Here is an 8,991-nt window from a genome sequence, read left to right as displayed (position 1 = left end):
TATCACCTGTATTTTTAAATATCTCCTCCCAATAGTTTTAGGATTCTGCAATTTCACCAGATATGTAGCAAAGTTGCATTTTTAACCCTACACCCTCCATGGCACTTCTCCCATGAAAATATGTATAGTATTACAAACTAAATTTCAGGTGCATAGGAATTTTGAAACGGTAATTTGCAAAAAAAAAAAAAAACTCACGCTTGTTGCTATACAGTGGAACCTCGGTTTATGAACACCTCGGTTTATGAATTTTCAGTTTATGAACGCCGCGGACCCATCTGGAACGGATTAATTCACTTTCCATTACTTTTAATGGGAAAGTTCACTTCAGTTTATGAACGCTTCAGTTTATGAACAGACTTCCGGAACCAATTACACCCATGTTTCAGTTTATGAACGCTTCAATTTAAGTACTTCACGGACCCGCCTGGAACGGATTAATCCACTTTCCATTACTTTCAATGGAAAAGTTCGCTTCAGTTTATGAACGGTTACTCCGTGGACCGTCTGGAACGGATTAATCCACTTTCCATTACTTTCAATGGGAAAGTTTGCTTCAGTTTATGAATGCTTCAGTTTATGAACAGACTTCTGGAACCAATTGTGTTCATAAACCGAGGTACCACTGTATCTAGAAATACTACTGGCCCTGCAGTTCAAATGGGCTTCCATTAATTTTCAGATACATCCAGTTGCCAAATCTTTTCCCTGTTTCGCTTTTTCTTCAAGATAATGGTGTGCATTTTTTAGAAGATGCCTTTATGGGGATTGAATGTTATTATCAACAAATCAGATTGGCTCAAATCCCAGCGCCGAGGGCCTTCTGGCGGTTTCCTCGCTACGAGAAGCTAAGTTACAGGGAACCAGGCAGAGGGCCTTCTCGGTAGTGGCACCCACCCTGTGGAATGCCCTCCCACCAGAGGTCAAAGAGAACAACAACTACCAGACCTTTAGAAGGCATCTCAAGGCATCCCTGTTTAGGGAAGCTTTTAATGTTTGTTGGATTTCTGTATTTTAATATTTTGTTGGAAGCCGCCCAGAGTGGCTGGGGGAACCCGGCCAGATGGGCGGGGTATAAATAATAAATTATTATTATTATTATTATTATTATTATTATTATTATTATTATTATTAAACTGTGCTCTTTCTATCTTTAAAATCACATTCCTCATCTCTGGATGTTGGAAAAAAAGAAGAGGCACCTCCATATCCCATGTCTTGGCTCATTGTAAGTTACACATTTCTTTTCAGCACATCAAATATATCGGTGGTGTCAAGTAAGCATTTTCCCATACACAGAACTTCTTCTACCAGAATTTCTAGTAGTTCCCAATCAATCTATTGCTTGATTTATTTCTCCTAATGTTTGATGTAATATTTCATGTTGCTTTTTATTCATCTTCTTCTCTCTCTCTCTCTCTCCTTCCCACTGGCTCTATTCATTTTAGCCCATTCTGTTAAGAGCCCAGGAATATTTTGTGTGTTGTAGTGGTTAGAGTATTGGACTAGGACATGGGAGACCAGGGTTCAAACCCCACTCGGCCATGAAACTCACTTGGGTGACTCTGGGCCAGTCACTGCCTCTCAGCCTAACCTACCTCACATGATTGCTTTTACATTTTTATATAATTGTAACTGCTTTACTTATTTACTTTTTTAAAAATATATATCTTATGATTATATTGTTTTAGCCACTCTGGAACCTTCACGGGAAAGCCTTCTTGTAAATAAATAAAAATAAAAATATTCCCAGCAAATTCTGCACTGATGGTTTACGGTTTCGTAGTTTGTTCCTTTCCTGAAATGTGAATGTTCCCGTTGCAGAATAAAGACCTTTTTTTTCCTTTGAAAGAAAAACAAAGGTATCCATTTCCTAGGGCTGCCATACGTCCAGGATTTCAAATTGACGGAATTTTCGAAAGACGGTGGTTTCCTTTTTAAAAAAGATCAGCAATTTTGGGGTCTCTTGGTTTTTACTTTTTGAAATATGCCAACCCTACCAATTCCCAAATCTCAGGAAATGGATCAAGAGCCATCTTCTTCCTGTCCTCTAGATGGCAGATGCAAACAAAACATGATTAAGTTACTGTAGAGAAGAAGAAGAGGTGCCATTTCATTGAATGAAAATGTCCCTGATTTAATGAAAGTTTAAATATGGATTGTTCCTTATTTTTTAGACCAGGCCTGCTTAACAGGCTATAGAGATACTCCAGGGGGCAGAGGATGTTCTGATTTTCAATTAAAAGACAAGACTCCAGGTGTTGTTGTTGTTTAGTCGTTTAGTCGTGTCCGACTCTTCGTGACCCCATGGACCATAGCACGCCAGGCACTCCTGTCTTGCACTGCCTCCCGTAGTTTGGTCAAACTCATGTTTGTAGCTTCGAGAACACTGTCCGACCATCTCGTCCTCTGTCGTCCCCTTCTCCTAGTGCCCTCAATCTTTCCCAACATCAGGGTCTTTTCCAAGGATTCTTCTCTTCTCATGAGGTGGCCAAAGTATTGGAGCCTCAGCTTCACGATCTGTCCTTCCAGGGAGCACTCAGGGCTGATTTCCTTAAGAATGGATAGGTTTGATCTTCTAGCAGTCCATGGGACTCTCAAGAGTCTCCTCCAGCACCATAATTCAAAAGCATCAATTCTTCGGCGATCAGCCTTCTTTATGGTCCGGCTCTCACTTCCATACATCACTACTGGGAAAACCATAGCTTTAACTATACGGACCTTTGTCGGCAAGGTGATGTCTCTGCTTTTTAAGATGCTGTCTAGGTTTGTCATTGCTTTTCTCCCAAGACTCCAGGTAGAGTTGCTTAAAACCCTGGAGAGTCTCTGCCGCTCATTGTGAACCATACCGAACTACATCAACCAATGGCCTGACTTGGTATAAGGCAGCTTCCTATGACATTTGACACCCAGTGGTGCCTAGTTTCCAGCGGGACTGGTGGGACTGAAGACAAGGAGACCAACGGCAGTTGGAGTCAGTGCCAACAATAGACGGAGCCAGCGAACTCTAGTCTTCATCCCCCATCCTCCTCCCTGCTGCATTCTGCAAGGGCAGCACATGGAATAAGGAGGAGGGAGATGACAGGCCCTGTTGGATTGGTTGCAAGAAAGGAGGCAGGCAGGAGGGGGTTGGCTGAGCACAGACTGAGGTTGATGGGGCAGTGCCCCATTTGCCCCAATGGAACAACCTCCACTGCCAGAGGAAGCAGAGAGATAAGAAGCCAAGCAGGAGCTGGGAGCTGCTGGGAGTGGGGAAATAATAATAGTTTTTGTTGGCACCCACCTCTCTCTCTTTTTTTAAAATCTATTTTTTATTGATTAAAATGAAAATTTACAAAAAAAAGAACAAACATAAATACACAAATTCAAACACAAAGCACACAAACACTAATACAAAGACAAGCACATACAATTCATTTCAGTTTCTACTATTTACACTATTTTCACTTTCCGTTGACCTCCAATTATACTTGCTGCATCGTTTTCAGTTAAATGAGTAATTCCGCACAGTTTTTTGATCTAAGTTACCTTTTTCCTTATTCTATTCATATTCTCTGTCATATTTGTAGTATCAGTTAATAATTTACCAAGCTCAGTCTAGTTTTGCCAGTGGAGTTCTTATTACATTGTTATTTTTTAGATATTCTTCAAATACTTCCCAATCCCTGTAGACATTTTGTTTCGTCTGCCCTCTCATTTTGCCTGTCATTTTTGCTAGCTACATGTATTCTACCATTAGTATTCTCCATTCTGTTATTGTGGGTACACTTTTGTTTTTCCAATTCCTTGCAATTATAATTCTTCCCGCCACCGTTCCATACATAAGCAGTGGCACCCACCTGTCTCGAGAGACAATGAAGTGTGCCTTTTCCCACCTGGCCAGGGTTTGTGTGTGTACGTGTGTGGCCAGGACTGACTCCAGCTACAAAAGCTGAGGCTGCTGAACAGACTAGTTGCTGTTGCTGATATTATTATTATTTTCTACTGTACCTTTGTTCTAGATGTTATTATGATTTGTGCGGAATTTCTTTCAGTTTGGTTGTGTACTTTTTGACGTTTCAATTATTGCTTCTGACTACTTTTGTTATTTTTGTAATGATTTGGGGGGTTTTCACGCTGTAAGTCGCCTTGAACATGGTTTAAACTGGGGAAAGGCGGCATACGAATAAAATTATGTATGTATGCAAACACCCTCCTCGCAGGTAAGAAGTCGCACCGCAGGAAGAAAGTATCTAGGCCAGATGATGAATCTCAGGCCTGGGGGCTGAATGGGGCTCTCCAGGCCTTTCGATTTAGCCCCCCAGGAATGCGCCTCAAGCCTATTGTCTGCCCTCCTCACGAGCCTCACTACCACGTGTCCTTGAGCTGTGATAATAACCTCTAGCTTTAAGCTTTCGTGTGCATGCACACTTCTTCAGATACACTGAAACAGAAGTCACCAGACCTTTATATATAGTGAGAGGGTGGGGAGGGGTATTACACGGAAGGGTGGTGGGAATGGGTGATTGGCTGGTAGGTGTGGTAGACCTGTTGACGACTGTTAATAACTGCAATTGGTCTTACAGGAAAAAGCAAGGGATGAGATGGCCAAAAATAGCTTTATCATGTATAATGAATAAAGTAGGAGAACACTTCAATCTCCCAGGACATTCTATACAAGATCTCAAAGTAGCTGTCATATTACAAAAGAATTTCAGAAATAGACTGGATAGGGCACCAGCATGTTGGGATGTTGAGCATTTTTCCTTTCTTGGACTTGGCATGTGTCTGTTTCCAGGTAAATGGGTTTAGGACTGTGTTTGCAGATATTTTGTTTGCTTCTGAGGGTATAGTTGCAAGTGGGTTTTGACTGTAGCATGGGAATGCTATTGGGAAGCCATTATTATCTCCAAAGGGAATTGTAATTATCTCTTTCGGGAACATAAAGTGTGAACAAGCTGTTACAATGCTACTTTTTATTATACTTCCTTGTATAAGTATAATTATTTATTATGAAATACATCGTATAACTTGCTTGCTTGCCCTTAAATAATGTAGTTAAATGTTCTTCCCAGAAGGTTGGATTTACTCTCAAATTATGAGTCACTGGAATGCATAATCAACCCCCCCCCCCCAAAAAAAGGTCCTTGTGGCCTAGAATATTATGACATAAATTTTGTTTTAAACTAGTCTCACAAACCTTTTTCCTGCAGTGGCATCATCTCCACACATACACAAGGAATACCCCCTGAGATATTCGGATGAGAACCTAGATGGTGTATCTAGAACATGGTTAGGCAACCTAAGGCCCGGGAGCCGGATCCATCCAGCCCAATCACCTTTTAAATCCGGCCCGCGGACGGTCCAGAAATCAGCGTGTTTTTAGAAGAAGGAGTTTGGATTTGGTATCCCGCTTTATCACTACCCGAAGGAGTCTCAAAGCGGCTAACATTCTCCTTTCCCTTCCTCCCCCACAACAAACACCCTGTGAGGTGAGTGGGGCTGAGAGACTTCAGAGAAATGTGACTAGCCCAAGGTCACCCAGCAGCTGCATGTGGAGGAGCGGGGACACGAACCCGCTTCCCCAGATTACGAGTCTACCGCTCTTAACCACTACACCACACTGGCTCTACATGAGTAGAATGTGTCCTTTTATTTAAAATGCATCTCTGGGTTAGCTGTGAGGCATAGGAATTTTTTGTTCTTCTTTTTTCCTTCTAAAATATAGTCTGGCCCCCCACAAGGTCTGAGGGACAGTGGACTGGCTCCCTGCTGAAAAAGTTTGCTGACCTAGAATGACTAACCACTTATTTGCCAAAGCTGTTTCAGTCAACGGCCAACTTTGTGTTTCCACACTGTGGGCAGCTATGGTTCAACAGATGTCTTGCATAGACCCAGGTGTCTTTCCTCAAGGTAGTAGCATAGTTAAACCTTCATTGTCTGTGGTGCTTTTGTTTATTTTTAGTTTCCTCTCCTCTCTGATCAAACCAGTTTGCAAATGCACGCTGCCCTTTGAGATGCACCCATCACCTGTTGGGTAGTACCTGTGATGAATGTTTCCCCTAAACAAACTGCAATTGGGAAGCCAAGAACAAACCTTAGCTTCATATTGTAGTTTGTTTGGAGAGAAACAAGTCATGAGTTCCTGTTTGGATGTCACAGTAAGCCAAGGTTTATGGATGCTTGCTCTCACTCAGCCGCCCAGAGTGACTGGGGAAACCCAGCCAAATTGGTGTGTGTGTGTGTGTGTATAAATAATAAATTATTATTATTAATGCACACCCTCCCAACTCTTAGCACGAGAGGCAATCTCTCTGTGTGTAAAACAAAACAAACAGGCTTCTGCCTCTAGGGTAAGACTTCTGATCTCCATTACATTTGCACTGGCACCTAGTTTACTAAAGCAAGGTCATTAATTGAAAAGATTTGCTAAGGCCGGGAAATTCCCTGCTCTGCGCCACATAAATGATTGTCTACCCACAAAGACATTTCCCCACGCTGTGTGGAATGAGAATGTGCAATTGTCATAGATACCTCCTGGGAAATGTTCATGATATCACCGGAGATCAAGGGACAACTACACCATTTTGTCAACTTTTACGAGATTATAGATTTAATATCAAATGTATTAGGTTATGAAATCCCATATGAGTCTATAGTATTATCATTATTATTATTCAAATTTGCAGATGGCACCAAACTGGGAGGGGTAGCTAATGTTGTAGAACATGGAATCAGAATTCAAAATGACCGTAACAGATTGGAGAACTCGGCTTAAGCTAACAAAATGAATTTCAATAGGGACTAATGTAAGGTTCTGCACTTAGGCAAGAAGAACCAGATTGCTGGGTAGTGTTCGAAACTCCCTTTGTTCTAGGCGCATTTTGTGACAGGGGATTTCATCAGTGTGAGCAGTTTCCGACCTCTGGGCACAGTACTGCACCTAAGATTTCACATTAAAACTGCAGAGTGGAACATTAGGGGAAGGACTACTCCATGTGAAAAATGAACACAATGTTTTAGCTGCAGTTCATTCATTTTCAGCTTTATATTCTTGTTACATAAAAAAGCGTGCCTAGACATTTATTGTTGCACCCATAACCTAGGTTTAAGGTGTCATTTAGCTCTTAGCTTTAATATCTCAGTTTCTAACACTGTTGCTGGGGTAGGTTTTGTTTTCTGTTTTGCAGGTCCTCTTCTCTAGGGCCAATTATCTTTTATTTTACAAGTTGTGAACACAAGGCTGGCTCCTCCTCCTTATTTCCTCCATTAAGTGGGAATGGGATTTTCTGCTGGTCCTGCTGCGTTGGAAGCAGCTTCGGCATAGTGCAAATTCAAAGATCAGTTCCTGTTGTTGCTTTAAAAAATATCCCGAAAGGCCCCCAGTCAGCAAACCTGACTTGCTGCAATGAAACTCATGTCAACAGCATAATAAGCTGCTTATTCTCTGTCTACCTGAATAATCTAAATCATTATTGCTTCCCTCCTCTATTTCAGGAGTTTGAACAATTTTGAAAAGCTGGATTTTTTTAAAAAAAAAGAAAATGCCAAGGAGGAGAATGCCAGCAGCTGCAGGAGAGTAGGAGCAGCTGGGTCAACTGCAAAGCAGGTAAAACTTTTGTTGCTATTTTCCTGCTTTGCTATTGCTCACCCTTGAAGGGAAATGAGAACTGCAGGACCATCCCTAGGGGACACTGGACCCACCAGCTACTGATTTGCAACAGCTGGCCTTGAAACCCGACTTCTGAGTGGGGTGCAGAGGTTAACAGGAAAAAAATTGCTGGTTTGATGTGAATAATTTTTGGACTAGGGCAGGCTTCCTCAACCTCGGCCCTCCAGATGTTTTTGGCCTTCAAGTCCCATGATCCCTAGCTAGCAGGACCAGTGGTCAGGGATGATGGGAATTGTAGTCTCAAAACATCTGGAGGGCCGAGGTTGAGGAAGCCTGGACTAGGGGGATGCTGAGGTTCTGTTTATTTGTTAATTAGTGGGTCTGAGTAATTGTTTATTATTTGAGTGCATTTCTCTGATGAAATAGGGATGACGACAACAGCAACAGCAACAGCAGCAGCAGCAGCAGCAGCAGCAACAACAACAACAACAAACAACAACAACCCGCCCCAGCCACTCTGGGTGGCATCCAACATGTATAAAAGACATTAAAAATGAAAAAACGTCCCAGGTGCCTTCCAAAGGTTGTAGAGTTACTTATCTCCTTGGCTCGGGGGGGGGGGGGTCGCATAACTCCATATCCTCCAACATTTATCTGATGAAAACAGGGACGTTCTAGGAAAAAGCTGGACATTCCGGGATCAAATCAGAAACTGGGATGGCCAGGGCCGTCTTAAGCATATATGACGCCTGGTGCCGTGGTGCGAAGATCCCTCCGGCGCCCCCCCCCGCCCTGTTTCCCAGCACCCGCCGCGGGCGCAGCAGCGCAACACCCCCCTGGCGGCCCGGTGCCCTGGCACCCTGCGCCACCCAGCCTTGCCGTAGGGCCGGCCCTGGAGATGGCTTCTGTAAATCTGGGACTATCCCTGGAATAAAGGGAAACACGGAGGGTCTGTTATGTGTAGGTTTTCTTTTTCAAATGGATGTTATGTTATGTGAAATATTAATCTATTTATTATTTCCTCCGCTTTCCCCCTCTGGTAATATGTATTGTATAATTATTATTATTATTTTTGCTGTAAGTTGCATGGAGAGCTTCAGGTGACAAGTGAATAATAAGTCTAATAAATGAAATGAAATGAGATACATTCTGGCCTTGATATGCAGACCATGGCGTGAAAGCGTGGGATGGGACAGGCTGCTGCATTCTGTCCCCAACCAAGTGCCGTCCAGATGCTCTGGAATTCAACTCTGATCAACTTAATCTTGCTTTTAAGCCACTCCCCACCTTCCTGCCTTCTAACTTCCATCTAATTTAGGGGGTTACACTGGCTGTCAGTCTAAGTGTTGTCATCAAAGAACTCAATAGGGAGGAGGTGGTGTTGGGGTGGGGAAGAGGGC

This window comes from Zootoca vivipara, chromosome 5 (genome assembly GCF_965207765.1).
Source record: "Zootoca vivipara chromosome 5, rZooViv2.hap1.1, whole genome shotgun sequence".
NCBI classification, from domain to species: Eukaryota; Metazoa; Chordata; class Lepidosauria; order Squamata; family Lacertidae; genus Zootoca; species Zootoca vivipara.
Note: the sequence above shows the minus strand (reverse complement) of the source record.